This window comes from Accipiter gentilis, chromosome 10, assembly GCF_929443795.1.
Source record: "Accipiter gentilis chromosome 10, bAccGen1.1, whole genome shotgun sequence".
In the NCBI taxonomy this organism is placed as follows: domain Eukaryota; kingdom Metazoa; phylum Chordata; class Aves; order Accipitriformes; family Accipitridae; genus Astur; species Astur gentilis.
Window position 1 is genome coordinate 29,484,811 of NC_064889.1, and position 17,302 is coordinate 29,502,112.

The window sequence follows — 17,302 nt, forward strand, 5'->3', positions numbered from 1 at the left end:
GAGGTTGGGACTGAAGGAGAGAACAGGAGTGGGAAATGGGGAAGGAGACCTAGAAAGGGGAATGATGAGCTGAGCCTGGGGGAATTGGCAGCACAGGGAGAGAGTGGGTACTGGAAAGGGAAAACAAGGACTGTCTGCCAGCCCTGCTTGTATCCATTGTGCAGCAGGTGAGGCTGGGGTCTTGCAAAGAAGTCCTATGCTTTATACGCTTGGGGCTTTGGTGAAGTAAAAGCAAGTGCATTGGGTAAGGGAAAGGATTGTGGAAAAGTGTGTGCAACAGGGCAATGAGAGCTCCACTGGCCCGTGTATGTGCAACGTGGGGAGGATGGGGACTTAAATTTATCTCATCCACTCCAATTCTGGTGTTTTCTTTAAAATGCATGACTTTGCAACCTGCCCAATGCTATTCAAAAGCATCGAGCTCTGTGTGAAGTGTCTAATACCCAAAGCCAGACTCAAATCCTTTCAGTCAGGCTCGCACCGACTTCAGGGGCTTTCAGGGCAATCCCAAGCCGGACGGTGTGCGAGGCAGCAGAGAGCGGCTGTACTGTGATATCTCTATAGTAACACAGTGTTTGTTGGCAACAGAGCTGCTTCCTGCAATCTGCTCCAGGCCTGGGTATCCGAGGGAAAAAAAAGGTGGGGGGGGAATTCTGGCCACGTAGCATCATGTGATACTATTTCATTTGTTTGTTTTGTACCCCTACTGTATATTCAGTGAGAAAAATGGGTGCTTTTTTAAAGGAAATCCTGGAGCCTTCAGAGCAAGACACATTTGACCGCTTGACACGGATGGAAACACCTTTTATCGACACCTTTCGAAGCCTGTGCACAGGTAAGGGCTGCTCGGGGCCGGGGCTGCCCTGTGCCAGGGTGATGGGCAGGGTTAAAGCAGAGAAAGCTGGAGGATGCCCAATGCATGCACCTCCAGTATGGGCATTTCCCTTGTGCCGGTTTCCTGCAAAAACTTTGGGGTTTTTAATTTATGAGCTTAAATATCCACTGGGTTGAAATTTAAACTTGACTGCAGAAATACTAGTGAGGCTACAACTTGATGTCTGTAGCTGGCCAAGCCGAGATGGCCATGTGCTGAGAACTTGTGGCCATGTCGTGCTAAATTTGAATGCTTAAGGTTATGTTTGAACACGTTGGTTAGTTGTGCTAGGGTCAGTGCTCACGATGCATGTCCTCCAGGACTGGGGGAAACTTTCAGTTCACTCTGGCCCTTTGCAGCTCACAGTGAAGTCAGGCACTACCCCCTTAGGGAAACGTGCGATGCATTCCCTGAAATACCTGTAAATACTAGGGGTTTGTTATGGGCAGCTCAGGAGAACAGTGAGACTCCTTTAAGTTGCTTGTTGCAGGTTGCTTTCCCATGTGTAAATTTTCTGCTCACTGATCCCCAGCAATTGGGTTTGATTAGTGGCTAATTACAGCCATTAGTGGCTCACTTCAGGCTGGGTCTTTAAGGCTTCACTGCCTGTGCAATGTCAAGCTGGGGGGGACACAGGGAGCAGGGAGTGTGTGTTTGTGGCAGGTAATGTAAAAATGATTTTCTGTGTAGCTTGGTGTGGTACATGTTGCATGAATATGGTGATCATTAAACCTCAGTTTGTGTGTTAACCAGCCTCTGCAGAGGCATGAGAACGTACCTGTGGCGAGTAATGTGCACCTTTGCTTGTAGAAAGCAAGCAACAAGTGATGGAGTCTATAGGATAATTCTTGGTGTTTTCCATTTCCCTGGATCTTTTCAACTTTCTTGCAGTTATGTATTTATATGTACCTGGTACATCACTACCTGCTCTTGTGACCTACCTGGGGGTGAGAGTGTGCCTTAGCACAGGCTCTGTGACTGCACATTGGGCTGTGGGTTTTAACGTGCAGGTAGAGGAGAGGTGCTCTTATAGCCTGATGCTGCAGGTGACCCTCACTGTGCCTTGTAGTGTGGTCTCTGATAGATCAGTGGCTCTCTCTCCAGCTCTCAAAACCTTCCTATAACGTTTTCTGCCATCTCTCTGGGTAATGAATCCTATCTGTGATCTTCCACTTTGTGTGTGCAGCCCCCATGTGCCAAGTGCAAAAGCAGAACTGCTTTTCCAAGCAGGGTTTTGCAGCCCAAGGGCATTTCCAGATGGAGAGGTTGATATATTGGATTAAAAAGCTATGTGCCGTTTTCTCTGCCTGCAGGCTAATGAGTATGTAGTTGCTTTACTTGGCTCTCTAATTCACAAATAGCCAGGTTTTTGGTTTTTAATGGGTCTTTCAAATAAAGTTTCAAGGTTATACAAACAAAAGAAAGTATGAAATAGCTGCATAATGGTGCTTAGATGGTCCATGATTGCCATCCTGGCTTCCAACAGGGAGCTGTCTTGATGTCCCTGTGTCTAGGACAGCAAGCTTCTCTGTGCCACCTCTGTAAAATAGGAGCAGTAGTATTTCTGCACCTGTGCCTCGTGTAGATAGATAAACTGTGGAAGGCAAATAGCTCAAGGAGCTGTAATCAGCTCTTGCGTTACCTGTTGGTGGCTTATGGGGGCTGCAGGTGATGTGTCCCCAGGTGGTGTGCTGTGCTGAGATCCCCCCTTGCCGGCTGGCAAGGCCTGTCACCTCTGGGATGCTGCTGTGGTCCACGCACCCCTTGCAGCGGTGCAGGCCACCAGTGCTGCTGCAGTGCAGATGGTGCAGGGAGCCCTGGGGACAGCGAGCCCGGAGCCTGTGTGGCTGCTGCTGAGCTGAAGTGACCGCAGCTGGGTGATTGTGAGATCTCTGCCCGGTGGTTTGGGTGTCCCTACCTTGGTCCACTGGGCCTTGGGCTGTGAGAAACCTGCCATCCTGAAGGGGATCAACTGTTTGTCATTGGTGCTAGTGTGACTCCACAACCCCACGGGCTCCCCCAGGCTGGGGCTCAGGGAGGATTTGGGCTGTCCTGAAGCCAAACAACTTGCTGAGGTGCAGTCCTGCTCCAGACATCGTGAGGTGGGTAGGACTGGCTCCCTGTTGACCACATTTTTCCCCTGGTTCCTCCAGCCCTGTCCACGCACCAGCCTGCAGATGTTTCTGTTGCCACCCAGGTGGAAGGGTTACAACAACGCTGTCTGCTGTGCTCAGGCTACGGCTTGCAGAAATGCTGCTGCGGGGAAAGGATGCTCTTTATGGCTCTGCTAGTTCTTACTTGGTGAGCTTGAGCTGCTTTACAGCCCTGCTTTATGGGTGGGATCACGGCTGCTCCACTTGTAGCTTTTATTTTGTAGACTTGCTTTGTCCCAAGGGATCAGGTGTGTTTCTTGGGGAGCCGCTTTTTACTCTGCTCCACCGAGTCTTGCTGGGGTCACTGGTCAGCAGTCTTGGAGACAAATGGCGTGTGCTGTATGGAGACAGACAGGCAGATGTATATGTTATGCACTTGGAGCCCTGCCCAGGGGAACATGGAAAGCAGATGTTGGATCGGTGACCTGCTGGATAAACCATGGGCCCTCGCTTCCTCCTGTGCCTCTGTGGTCTGGCTTGGACAGAGCTGGAGTTAGTAATTCTGTGGAGGCTCGGTGAGTTCAGCACAGCCCTGACTGGTTCAGCTGAAAGGAGTGTCTGTTCTTTTTAAAGTCTGTATAGCAGAAAAACAGTTCCAAAATCATCTTAAATAGGAATTGAAGCATGATCAGGAAATTCAGATGCTCTGCTGCCTTTTCCCCATTCTTAAGGTAGCCTGGAGGCTGCTCTAAGTTATCCTGGGGTGACCAAGGGCCAGCTGGAGGTAGCTGGGGTGTTGGGTGCTCCTCTGATGGTTTGTCCTGCTTATCCAGACCCATCCCCACTCACTCATTAAACACCACTTGGGGCTAACATTGGTTATCTGGATTTAGGAGCTAGCCTCTTGTCCTCTTCCATCTGCCCACTGAGCTAGACAAAAGCTGAGGGTTTGGGCCAAATCTTCAGATCTATTTGAACTTCAGACCCAAAGAAAGACCCAAATGGGCAAGATCCTTGGCTGGGCTCCACAAACTTTCCTGACTTCCACTAGCGAAGGAGCGGGAGATATCTGATGTTTTTCCATCGTGTTATCCTCTGCTGTGTCACCTAATACTTGCTCACTAGACCATGATAACAGAGCAGTAAGGGTAGTATCTTGCTCTGGACTATGAAAGAGGGTCCTAATTAAACTCTATACAGGTTTAATATGGGCTGCCGCATCGCCTGGGTGTGCTGGCAGTGTTTCTGCGGCTGTGTGGTGTGTAACGGCAGCTTTGGACGCAGGACAGCAGTGCCTGCTTTTGATGCAGCCTTGAGCATCCCAGGTGTGCTTGTGCCAGGGCAGGTAAGCTGGGCTGGCCCCAGGGTGTGCCAAAACAGGAGTGCAGCCCGGGTCTGCTGGCTGCAGGGGAATAGCGTTGGGCTTTTGGGTCTGGATTGCCTTCATTTGCTGACCTCAGGACACGAATATAACAGGAGGATGAGCTGGTAAAACTGGGCAAAGCAACTTTTCCCTCCACAAAACATGAGATCTAGCGATTCCAAGTGTGCTGGGACCTTGGGTGTATTTACAGCCCAGCCGGGTTGGTGCTGGTGTGAGGCGGTGAGGGTCCCAGTGCTGGCTCTGAACACTGGTGCCTGTGTCTGCCTCGGCGGGGTGTGACATTCCTCCCAGCTCTGGCTCCTGGCTGCAGCTCGGATGTGGCAAAGGAATGGTTTGCTGCAGAATAGGGAGGTGTCTGTGTGAGCCTGCTGGTTTTCTGCTGCCTGAAGTTTCTTTGCTCTTAAAAAATAAAGGAATTAATTTTATTCTGTCTTGCCCACAGACTGTTAAATTTCCAAAGGGGTTTGATAACGTGTGGCTGGAGAGAGGAGACAAAAACATTGCTACAGGGGAGGCATGATCAGTTTTGCTGAGAAGGAAAGCTTCATAGTACTGGAGTGATTTTTTTATTTTTATTTTTTTTTTCTTTTGGAGTGAGGAACAGCACTATTGTGAAATACATGCTGGAGAGGATGTTTCGAGGGACTTGTGCCTTTCCTGCTCTAACCCATATGTGCAGCTGGAACAGCTTCTGCCCTGGCTGACTTTCAGGGCAGATTAGGAAAACTGCTTGGATCCAAATGCCCTGATTTGGCCCCTCTGAATATGGAGTATCTGAAATCCAGTGGGTGATTTGGGGAGCTAAATGCCCCTGGTATAGGGTTGAATCCCACGTGTGGCTGATGGTTCAGAAGGGACTTGACTCTGGAAGCCCAGCATCTCAGAGGGTGCTTAACCTTTTGCTAAGGAAATGCCAAGGCAGGGTGTGTCATGGTTGACAACACAAATCTCTGGATGCTTGTGGAAATAGTGGTCTGTACTTTCATTTGAGGGTGCCTTTTTTTTTTGGAATCAACAAGCTTTATAAAGTGTTTATCTGAAACATCCCTTTCCTACCAGCTCAGGGAAAGGGCAGCCTTGTGGGACACTTGCAGTAGCAACTCCTTGCTTCTGTTTTTGGCTTTTACCCTCTTACTTTGCACCTCTGGGAAGATTGTGATCTGATTCTCACTTTCATTTTCTATGAAATGGAGATAATGGCAGAAGCAAGCAGAGGGTGTATGTAGTAATGCTGAACAGAGCACTGCAGAGGGCTGAGCTGTTCTCCAGGGAGAGTAATATTTTCTTGATTGCAGCTTAGGAAAAAGAATGTTGTAAGTGATTAATTCAGCAATAAGTGCTCGTATTTCTGAAGAAATTTGTGTTACTGGTGTCCAGGCTGCTTTGGTGTTGGTTTCCCTTGGAAAATGTATCAAAAACTTCCTTGTAGGAATGTGTGAGGAATGCAGGAAACTTGCAAGCAAATACCTTGGGGATACTCGTAGAAAAACGGTGCACAATTTTTTAACTGGATGACTGATCTGAAGGCTTCAATGTGTGTCCTACTGGGACCTCTGTCCCCACTGGGCAGCTGCCTGGTGGCCCCTGTCACACCAGATGGGTCCAGGGCTGAGTCCTGCTGATGGAGCAGCTTGTATGCAGTAAATCATCTGCAAAAAAGGATTAACAGTTTCCCTGGCAGTTGCTCTAGAAATCACCACAAAGCTCTTCAGATCATTTTGGGTGTGCTTCTTATATTTATTTGGCACTGCTGGCCAGCTCTAGCAGTGCATCCTCCAAGTCTGTGGAGAATGTGAATATGCTTAGCTCTATCCCTGACCTCCTTCTCACCTAGATTCATCTCATGACCTTCAGACTTAAATCTTTTTTTCCATATCCATGTGTTTCCACAGCTTTCAGAAAGTTGTTGCCATCTAAAGGGCACAAAAAGGTTGCTTTACAGCTACAAAACTGTGGAGGTGGTGTGCACTGAGTCGGTGTGTCCTGGTTCACAGATACCTGTGAAGGTCTCTTTGGGATTAGATGTGTTCTTCATGCTCTTCTGAGCAAAACCTGTGCCTGATCTCCAGCTTGCTGGATTGTTAAAAGCAATGCTGAGTGGTAATGAATTGGTAACCCACTGCCTAAAACTTGACCGCGTGTCACTAAAGTGATTAGGGGTTTAGTCATTGGCTTTGCAGAACATCAAGCTCAAGTGTGCTTTGGGTTTGTTCATGGGGATCAGAGCTGTGAAGGGTGGTCCTCAGAGCTGGGCTCCAAGTGAGTCTTAGTCAAAGCCAGAACTGATCTCTGCAGGAGAGCAGGGGGTCCGCTGGTAACAGGAAAGTCTGTATTTGTGGAAAGTCGTCAGACTTCTATAGCTTTGTGTGCATAGTTACCAAGCCAAAGGCAAGAGAAAGGTAAGAAGCACAAGCAGACCTTGTGTCCTGAGAAAGCTCTGGGTTTGGCTTTTCATGGCTTGTTTGTAGGACTTGGTGAGGGCTGCTTTCTCTTCTGATGATAAGTGGTCTAAAAATGGGGAGAATTTCCTGTGCTGAGTGAAACTGTTGGTTGACAGAAAGCTATCCCAGTTGGCAGATATGGAAGGGGTCACACAAGTGATGACATTAGTGCTCTGACTCTTTCCTTGTTGTCAAAGCTGTTCACAGCTTCATTTAAAACTGACTTCCCTGCTCTGGATTGCAAAGGAAAGGGTTGGGTAGAGAATGGCTGCTCAAACACAAAAGCCAGTTCTCTTGGGAGGGTCCTGCTATGCTCCTGTGGCATTCTTGATAGATATATGGGCCTGTATTTTGCCTTTTAAGATAAATTGTTCTGTGGTGTGTGGCATCCATCAGTTCTGTTCAGGCCAGGGCTTGCTAACAAGTAGGAAGATGAAGTCATCAAGAGGCTGCTTCAAGTGACCTCAATTACTTGGGTCATTCCAGGAGGCTCCCAAAAAGACACAAAACCCACCATAACTCAGCAACCACAACTACTTGAGGGATTTTTCTTTCCTGGACTTGTAAAACCCTCACTCTTGTGTGCAGACTGCTGCTCCAACAGAAGCACTGCAGACTTTGGGGTGGGGGGGAAGCTGTGTTGGGGTGTATGGCGGAAATGAAACCCGAATCAGCGATCTGCTGTAGCTAAACCTCTTCAGAAAGTCATTTGAGTAAGTAAATGTGACAATCCATGCAGATAAACTAAGCAGCCCATGAGCAAGAGAGGTCTTGCTGCTTGTCCACACTGGCCCCTTCCTGAGTTATATTTGGTGGCAGGTCTGTGCAGGGTTTCCTTTTATACCCTCACCTTTGTTCTCTCTTGTTTGTTATTTTGGAGTGAGGGACCAGGGAGCTCCATCTCTGGTCATTCTGGGTTTCCCAAGGGCGGGCCAGTGGGATGTTCTCTTTCCCTGGAAGATTAATTGTACGAACCCGGTATTTCTGTTCTCAAGGCTAATTTGGCTGGATACTGAACATTCCCGCCCTGAATTTTTAGCGTGGCAGGCGGGTGTCAGAGCCTTGCAGCATTTTCCTGCTAAAAACAGATGCTATTTCAGCCCCTGGCTCACGTTGCCTGCTGCATCCAGAACAGCTTGTGGACAGAAAGGCCTGTGCACACACCCTGCTCCTCCTGAATGGCATCTCCGGGGAATGCGGGCTGCATCGTGGATGTGTGCTGGGCTTTCACAACATGCACGCTTAAGGTCGTTGGGTGGTGAGATGAGCTTGTCCATCCACTTCTGCTTCATTTCAAAGGGCCAGGTTGTTCCTGAAGGGTTGGGGTTTGCAACCTTGGGTCCAGCAAAGCCAAAAGCAGGGCTTGGACATCACTGGAGCAAAGATTTTTGTGCACAAAGCAATACTGCTGGCTTGGAGTTGTGAAGATATTTGGGCAATGACATGTCCTGTGGGTCTCCAGCTGGAGTGAAGTGCTGCTCGGTGGGAGGCAGTCTGGGGCCATGTGAAACTCCAGCCAGGAGTAAAGGCATGTCTGGGAGAGCATGGGCCAATATAGCACCCTGTGGCAGGAATGCCGTGCTTGAGGCATGGTGTCACTTCTCAGGCTGGCAGAGCAGCCCAGTTGCTGATCGGTGGAGCTGGCTGGGAAATGTTTCCCTGTGCTAAGGAGAATTTCATGACAAAATGAAAACAAACAGTACAAATTTTCCATTTTGAGAGATCATTTTAAGCTAAAGGCAATGTCTTCTGTTCTCTTTCCTGGGCAGGTTTTTGATGCAAAGTAGATACTTTCCAGTTGGAGTTTTTCATCTTGTCAAAAAGTCAACAACTCTGAAAAGCAGATTTATTCCAGAAAAACACTTTCTAGCTGAAGCTTTTTTCTTCCCAACTCATTTTCAGCCAGCTCAACTCATTATTGCTGTTGAGATTGGATGTTGCCTGATCTGAATGCCTTTGTACAAAATTCTTTTTTCCATGACTAAAGAGTGGGATGTTAGGAAAAAGCATAAAGCAGAAGAGTCTCCATCCTCAGGGTTATTCAAAGTCTGACCTGACAGTCCTAAGCAACCTGCTGTGAGAAGGCAAGTTGGAGTAGATTATCTCCAGAGGTGCCTCCAGCCTCAGCAGTTCTGTGAACCACTGCAAATAAAGCAATGTGCTTTAAGATTTAGGGGCTGCCCTGTGAAAGGGAAGTATTGGAAACCACAGACGCTTGACCTCTTGCTCAGTGAAATTCTTTCTGGCCACTGCTAGAGATAGTGGTTTGCAAACACAGCTTCTTCATGGTACTTCTAAAACCTTGTTACATGGCAAGGTCAGATGTGCTGCAGAGGTTGGGGTCTGTTAGCTAAATGCAGTTCTTGCTCCAAATTGCTTCCAGGCTGGGTAGGCAGGGAAGAGAGGAAAAAGCCTGGCTGAAAGCTTTGCCTCCTGCTTCTAGCCATGGAGTTGTGGAGAAGCTATTTTGTGGCTGCCTGAGCCTTCCAGGAAATCCATGGAAAAGTAGCTCCATCCCTTGGTCCTCACCTGCTGGAAACTGCACAGTTATGTGAGGTCCCTTCCTCTTTGAGATAAATTTCTATCCCAGTGCCTTGACCAGCAGGCAGATTGCTTGTAGCTGGTCTGCATGCTGTAGCTCAGCCCCCTGTCTGCGTACCAGACTGTCTCTGGCGTAGGACCCCAGAGCGCTTCATGCTTCCACCTTCAGTGCCACGTCCTGGTTGTGGGGTAACAGCAGCCAACAGCGCTGAAGGGCTGTTGCTGACGGACAGGGATGGAAGCATTCCCTTAAGGGAAAGGTGGCCTCTCCCGCAGTCCCTCTGGGAGTGAGCGGGTATCGCCCTGGCTTTTGGACCAGGCTGCTGGGTAAGAAAGGAGATGTTTTCTGTGTTAACTTTTGATCTGATCTTCTCTGTTCATCCTGCAAGTGAGAAACCATTCACAGCCAGAAATGGGGATGTCCATTCAAATGAATATTGGAGATGGTTTCTCTGGCAGCCATTCACAAGCTGTTAGTGGGGAATTGCCAGGGCAATATTTGTGTTGCTGATGAACTATTCAGTGTGAACAATTTGAGCTCTCCTCATCAAGCTCTGAGTGCTCCAGCCAGCACAGGGAGCTCCCCTGGGTTTATCAAGCTGAACTTGGAGTCTGGGTCCAAGCTACCCTGGGAGTCTTGCACAATTCTTTCTAGATTGCTCCATGTGTGCTGTCTTTTACTCTTGTGTTTTGCTGAGTCATGTTATAGTATGTCTGGGTAAAGGGAAAATATGTGCCTTCCCTGAGTAATCTGCTTCCTCTCGGTTGGCACTACAGATAGCAAAATAGGGAGGAAGGTGCAGGGAGGGGGAGAAAGAGGGAGCCCAGAGCATCCTTCTTGTTCCTTTGGGGTGCGGGAACAGTCACAAGCCCAGCAATGCTCAAGTTAACATTATGGCTGTTTTACATGACAAAGACACCACAAAACAGGTGGGTGGACTCTTTGGCATTGCTAGGTACTCTGTGGTGTGCTTCACAGGTGTGGAATACACATGATCCCATCCAGGAGTTTTTTTCACAGGAAAGGTGGTCTGAATTTAATTGGCCAGATAGAGCTAACTGTGGTTGTGGCATTAGATAACTGAGTGAGCATCAGTAGAAATGACTCTTCAGCAGTTAATGTTGGTGGCCATCAGGATCTTGCCTATCAAGTTAAGTTTACTGCAGAGGCTAATAGCACAGTAATTAAGGTAAAACAAATATTAGCTTGAAGCTGTGCCTGCAACTTGAATCACATAGCTCTACTTTTGATGTGAAGCTTGATTGGAAAACCTTATGTTTAATTTGTGTTGCATTAGTCTGATGGCAGCTGGTTTTGTGGGCTGAGCGTGAGCCAGATCTGCTGCTGTCATAAAGCTCTGGCTCCACTAATGCAGCACTGATTTATGCCGGTGAGGATTGGGGCCAAGTCTCCTTGCTGTGTTGGTATAACCTGTATGGTTCAGGCATTTGCTGGGGTGTTGTTTGAGGACAACCATATAGTAAGGAGGCTGTGAGGAGGGAGAAAATACTTTTTTCCTTCCCATGGGTCAGTGTTTTTATTTCTTCTGTTATAGACAGGCTTGTCAGTAGATGAGGCCAGCTCTGTGCCTGGATTTTAGTTTTTGTTGTGCTTCAGCATCTCCCTGTACCTGAATCTGTGTTAAACGTGGGAGAAAATGCTTGGGGCAGAGAAAATGCTTACCTTCACCATAGCCAGAATGTACTGGGTGGTCACATAGGACACAGGTGCAGAGATGCTCTGGGTGGGCAGCTGCCAGGGAAGGAGGTAGAAAGGACCTCTGGGAGCAGCAGTGCATGCCATGCCCTGGGGCTTGCTGTTCTCTTCCACAGCAGCAAATTAATCACTCCTATTTGCTGAGAAACACAGACTGATGTCAGCTCTAGTTATGCCTGACAGTGTCCTTATGCAGCCTGCCTGCTTGTGTGACAGCCTCTTCAGCCTTGGCAGAGCCAGGCTGCACAAGATCATGAGCAAGCCTGAGGTTTGCAAACATCCGTCTGAGCTGTTTCTCTGGATGGGAGTGGACTTCAGGGGAACATCCTAGTCTTCAACGCCATCTCAGCTTTATGCTCAGCCTCCAGATTCAGAGCATTAGCCCTGAGGCTCTCTCATCCCCGTGGCGCATCCTGGACTTCAACTCAGTTATGTGTAGTACACGTGGCCTAGCTTTTCTGGAGGCAGCGAATGGCTTGGTGCAATGTGGGTTTGGTGCATGACCCCATTTGCATGCTGTTGGATGATGAAACCAAGTGGGCTGCTGTAGAGTATTTTGGCCATGGTGATTGAGAGCCCAACCTGGAGAACTACCTGGGAGGTGCTGATCTCTACCTGGATTTTGGTTTTTGGCTTGCCTTGTGTCAAGTTTTGTCTGGGGCTTCATACCTGTGGAGAGAGGGCAAGTGGTATGTTGTGTGGGGGGAGCACTTGCTGAGAAAATCCACTTTCCCTCATGTTTAAGTCTTTAACCTGAGTGCAGTGCCTTTGCAGCACTTTTCTGCTGTGGGAATAACATGAACTTTTGACTCTTTCTGACTAATACTTAAAGCTGCTATCCCTCCCTGCCTGTGCTGCCAGTCTGGTTTCTCTTCCTTCATTTTTGTGATTTCATCTGATCCCAAATCTAGTCCTTGCTATGTGCAGAGTAACCATGGTGTGTTTTAACCACCAGCACTGGGATTTTTACTGCTTGTTATGAGTACTGGAGGTGTTGGAGCTGTAGCAGGATGCCTGGGAGGGTATTGCAGGTGACTGCATGTTGCAGCCTCCCTGAAGCAAACTAACTCCATATACTTGTGCTCCCTCTGTAAGAGGAGCTCTGCGATATGGCTATGACAGCTGGAAGCTCAGTGTTTCCTGCCTAAATATTGTCCTGATTACTTGGGGAAGGCTTGAAGGAGTCTGCACTGCTAGCTCAGAGCTGCTGGGGTCTTGTACACAAGCTGTGCTCTACTGTGGTTACAAGACTTGGAGCATCACCACTGAGGTGCATGTAAGCCCTGCAGAAGAGACTGGGTGTGTCTGCTGAAGAAATCTGGATGGAAAATGTTGCATTGAACTGGTCATCTTGCAGTGAAAAATGACCATCCTTTCAGGGACATACTGGCTAATGTCTTAGGAAAGTGATTACTAGGTCATTGCTTGTACTTTGGTAGCACTGGGACTCTACTTAGCTCTGCTATTCCCCACTGTCAGACACCTGAAGTAGAAACAACAGGGTGATGCTGGACCAAGAAAGCTTGTATTGACTTCTATCAGCTTGTTGCAAAAGAGTGAAATTTGGGTCTGGGGAGCTGGGAGGTGAAAAACTTTCTCTGGAAAGCTTTCCAGAGCGTGGCCTTTGGATGTCAGAAATAAGGCATACCTTGAGAGTGGTCACAGGGTGGCCTTACTCTTGTCACCACGTGTCCTGGTGTTCTCCCTGCTCTGGCACCTCTGGGTTACCAGTGAGAGCACTTGGGAAGGTGCCATGGCATTCCTGGGGGATTAATTTGGAGGCAACATTAGAAAGTATAACCCCCTATGACCTGAAAGCCACAAACACCAGGATTTATGGTGGGGTTTCCAGCAAACCTACCACAGGAGTGTCCCATGCCTGTGTCATAACGTGTTGGTGGAAGAAAGAAGTGCAGGAAAACTATGAAAGCTCCATTGTTTTGTACATAGGGAATAGCGTCTCTGACTTCTCTGGGAAGATTTATATGGGTGAAATTACATGTGTGATTAAGCTTTGTGGAAGATCCAACTCACAGCAAGGTTTGCTGCATTGCTTAGTCAGTGTGAGCTGTGGGAGTCTTGCAAGAGTCATTAAAACAGAAGCTGCACCTAGTCCAGCTCATTTCCAGGCAAAAAAGTCACGCTGAGTCACAAAGTGTAGCTCAAACTGTACAGTCTTTACAGATATGTATATATTCATAAACACTTGAGGTATCCTGGCTCTTAGTCTCTACAGTAGAGCATCCCATGGGACTTCCAAGGGGGTTGCTCTAGCTGTGACTTGAGGTGTATGGCTCTACTGCAGTGGGTTTATCTTTATTACCAGGGTGTTGACAAACATCAGAATTGAAATGGGGGGGTGGTGGTATGAAAGACTGCAATGTATAAGATAACACTGGGGTGCTTTTAATACAACTTGGGTTAAGTGGAAACATTAATAGCAAGCCCCCAGGCTGCTGGGTTGGGGTCAATCTGAGATATGAGGGGTGGCAGGTGGGGAAATGCAGCTTAGGAAGATGCTTTTGTTGGGACAGATTTGTCACTGTGGCCTCAGGAAATGGCCTGCCTGAGCTTGCAGTGGGGTGGTGATGGTGGTGGCTTTTCCCTGCCAGAGCTGGGTGGTCTGGGAGGGTGTAGGAGCCTCCTCCAGCACTGAGTTGCCAAATTGAGTCTCCTCCCAGGTCAAGCCCACTGCATTGGTCCAACCAGCAGTGGAAAGGGACTGGAGGGAAGCCTGGATGGAGAGGAAACCACTGTGGATCCTCTGTTTCTGTAGAGGTTTTGAAGACACTTATGGCCATCAGTGCTTTGAGAGCTCTGGAACAGCACTCGCTGCTGTCTTGTCAGTAGCTATCTCTGCTTTGCAGTGGTCAGAGTTAAATTTCTTGTGCCAACAGCTGTTCCAGGCAGCTCTGCTGGAAGGTGCAGTAGAAGGTCAGAGATGTGGGCATGTGATACTGGTTGCGTCCCTTTCCTGCCACAAACAGGCTGCCCTAATGTTGGGCACTGGTTGGGTTGTTAGTACACTTCTGAATTGTTCTACCTCTTAGTGGAAATCTGTATCATGTTTTTGTCTTTGAAAACAAATTAGTTTTTTTAAAAAGATGCTTTTGGGAAGCAAAAAATCAGACTTGACTGCACAAATGTGCTCATGTGACAAACATTTGTAAATGTGCTCATGAATATTTATATACATCAACACTGAAAGTGTTGATAACACTGCCAATTATTCTAAAAGTCCTTTTCTGGTAAAGGTTTTTGTGGATGAAAAATATTGCCTGTTTTTCCTGTTTGGTCACTGAGGTTCAGTGTGTAATAGCAACATTCCCAAACAAGCACTGTGCATATTAATGAAACTTTGTAGAGCTTGCTATTCCATCCATTCACATTGCAATAATTAGGTAGGTTGTGTGTTGGTCTAATCAGCTGTGGGTGCTGCTGCTTCGTAGCCTGGTATTACAGCATGCAAAAGACAAATGTGAATTCCTTGCACTCATTCCTCACAGCCCTGTTCTTTGTACAGTTTGTACAAGCAACAAATTAGTGTGTCTGTATTGTGGGGTGTTGGATTTTGGATGGGGATAGATACTGCAGTCCTGCAGGCTTTGAGTATTTGGGCCCCCTTCCTTAGTGTGCAGCTTATCCTGAAAAAGGCACTGAAGGCAAATAAAACAGGAGAAGGAGGTTATTCACTCCTTGTTTGGGGCTGCAAAGGGTTAACTGCTGCCCGAGCTCATAGACCAGTGTTATGGCAGTTGAGCAATCTGGGATTTATTAGGGAAACTCAGACTGGGAATTAAGAGAGCTCCAACCAGTAGGAAAGCTTTCTCGGAGGTTTGAAGTGAGTTTTCTTCAAGCTAAGCACTGATTTGAAGTGGCAATGCCAGAATTTCTTGCAGGGGCCTCTGGGAAGCAAAGGACAAACAGGCTGATCTGTTTGAACCGTCCTACCAGCTTAGCATGGAACTTTTATTGCTCTGTTGTGTCTCCCTCGCCTGGGCTGACAAAGCGCCCATTGTTCGCCTGGGCACTGCTTCCTCCTCTGCACCCCATGGAGACTGCGGCCGCTGACTGATCGTGTCCTTGTTCCCTGTGGACAAGGAGGTTAAGTGCTCCCTGAGGGTGCACAGTGTCCCAAAGGGATCAGAGGTGTAAAACTGGCTGGAGAGATGGCTTATGGCCAGATGTTGGGGGACTAGGAAGGGCTCCTCTTGCTTCCCAGAGGAGGTGGCTTTTCTTTCCATCTGGGCTTCTTTTCAGAGGGGGCAAGAATTAAAATGGAACGGGTGTCCATGGGGGGGGGAGGAAGCCTGTGAGCTGGGAGAAATAAAGCACAGCAGGCAGCTGCGGGGGAGCTGGATGGTGCTGGGGCAGGCTGTGCCCAGTGCCTTGGGGAAACAGGAGCTGATGCTGAGTGGCAGCATGACTGGGACCGGTTGCTTCTCTAGAATGCCTCTGGCAGATGTGGCTGCAGATGCACTCTGTATTTTTGCTTTCCTCCCTCAGAGTCTCACAGTTAACTGGGAAAATATTATTCTGCCACCTCCTCTGCCGCTCCCCCCCAACGCGAGGTCCTTGTGTACCCCTTGGCCAGCACGAGCCGGGCTGCTCCGCTGCCGGCACAGTGCCACGCCGTTCCCGGGATCTGCCCTCCCCGCCCGTGCTCGGTGGGATTATGTGCTTTCTGCTGGCAATGGGGGGGGTCACACTCGCTGCAGGAGAATGGTGTGTTTATTTTCTGTGTGTCTTCAGCCGTTTGTACCAGGGCTGTCCTGAAATGACCTTACCGCCCTGGCCATGTGCTATACATGTTCAGGACAGGGAAAATGTTGCAGATCTCCAGATGAACTCGGAAGGTCTCTGTTACCCCCTTGCTGCTGAGTGGGTGAGGTGGGGAAATGTCTGTAAACAGCAGGAGTTGCATGATGCCCTGGTGTTTATGGGACTTTCATCCCATAAATGGTGGCTGCTGTGTCAGGGATGGGCTTATCTGGTATTTTGCTTGCACAGAGGTGTTGCTCTCTTGCCAATGATGGATGTCAGCTTTTTTTCCCTGTCCTGACTGCTTTCTAGCAGCACCCATGGCAGCTTGGCTGCCTGCAGAGGACAAGCTCTACCATCTGTGGGCAGAAGGTGCCTTAGGGGTGTGAGGAGCTTCAGGATGAGCAGCGTGGTGGGGGTCTGTGCCAAACTCTTCCAGTCTTTGAGGTGGCAGGGGTTCACAGAGGGCCAGGCAGCAGGTGCATCCCTGTACCTTTATGAACTTGGAGAAATCTCTGTACTTTTGGCAAGAAGAGATGGAGAAGAGCTCTGCTGTGTTGTATTGGCACCCTGTCTGCAGTTGCTTGTGTGTTTGGTTGTTTCTGGGCTGATCCAGGAAATATTTTGGGGCAAAACTGTCTTGTGTAACGCTTCCACAAAGACAGTGCTGAGACGTATCCTCAGTCCTGTTGGGAACAGCACCCATGAAGAAGCAGCCCACGTAGACTGGTCCTTGCTGGGACAGGAGCATGTGCATGGAGGGGGAGCTGGGCTGGCCTGGAAGCTGGTGTGGGCTCAATGCCCCTTTTGGGGATGGCTGAAGCTGGAGACTTGTGTGGGATGAGCCCAAGACAACCTGTCCTGGCTCCCAGGCTGTGGCCTGAAACATGGTACATCAGCTGGATGATCCTCAGCAGAGTGGGGGGTGGGAGCTGCAGTCCCATTTGCAAAAGGGGATGCATTCGGCAAATGGATTCCTGAAGCATTTGCAGTGCCTCCAGGCATGGGTGCAGCTGTGTGAGCCCTGGTCCCTGGTGGGGCACCTCTGCCCCTCTGGCTGCTGCAAGCAGTAAGGGCTTCTCGGGGGTAAAGGGTTTGGGGGTGTGTGTGGGGGGGTGTGGCAGCAGCAGGGCAGGAGGTGGATGGAGAGCCACATATGAACATCTTGTCCTTTGCATCCTACATCATCTGTTGCTTCGGAGCGCGGGCCATTGCGTCTCCGAGGGGGAAAAAATGCTCAGAAATTCCACAGACCCTTCAATATCGTTTCTGTTTTACAATGAGACAAAAAAGGTCCCTTTGTGTGAGGGCTGAAAGAAATAGCCTAGTCCCACAGCCTCCCCAAAATCTTAATGTCAACTATTTGCATCCTTGTGTTTTCACATAAACAAGCACTTTCTCCTGAATATCTGTGCTCTGGCTGTTCCCCCAGCTTGGTATTCCCCCTGCTCGGTGGTGCCTGCGGGGCGGACAACCCAGCCCCCCCATTCA

The 17,302-nt window shown here is 48.8% G+C and overlaps 1 protein-coding gene across 1 annotated transcript in view; it reads left to right on the plus strand.

Moving 5' to 3' along the window:
* Window positions 1–732: 732 nt before the first annotated feature.
* The window catches only part of TEKT3 (tektin 3), an 83,701-nt gene continuing 67,131 nt past the window's right edge, over window positions 733–17,302 (plus strand). The window contains exon 1 of the mRNA XM_049812692.1: window positions 733–835. The gene's annotated coding sequence lies outside the window, so the exon portion shown is untranslated. The remainder of the gene's footprint in view (window positions 836–17,302) is intronic.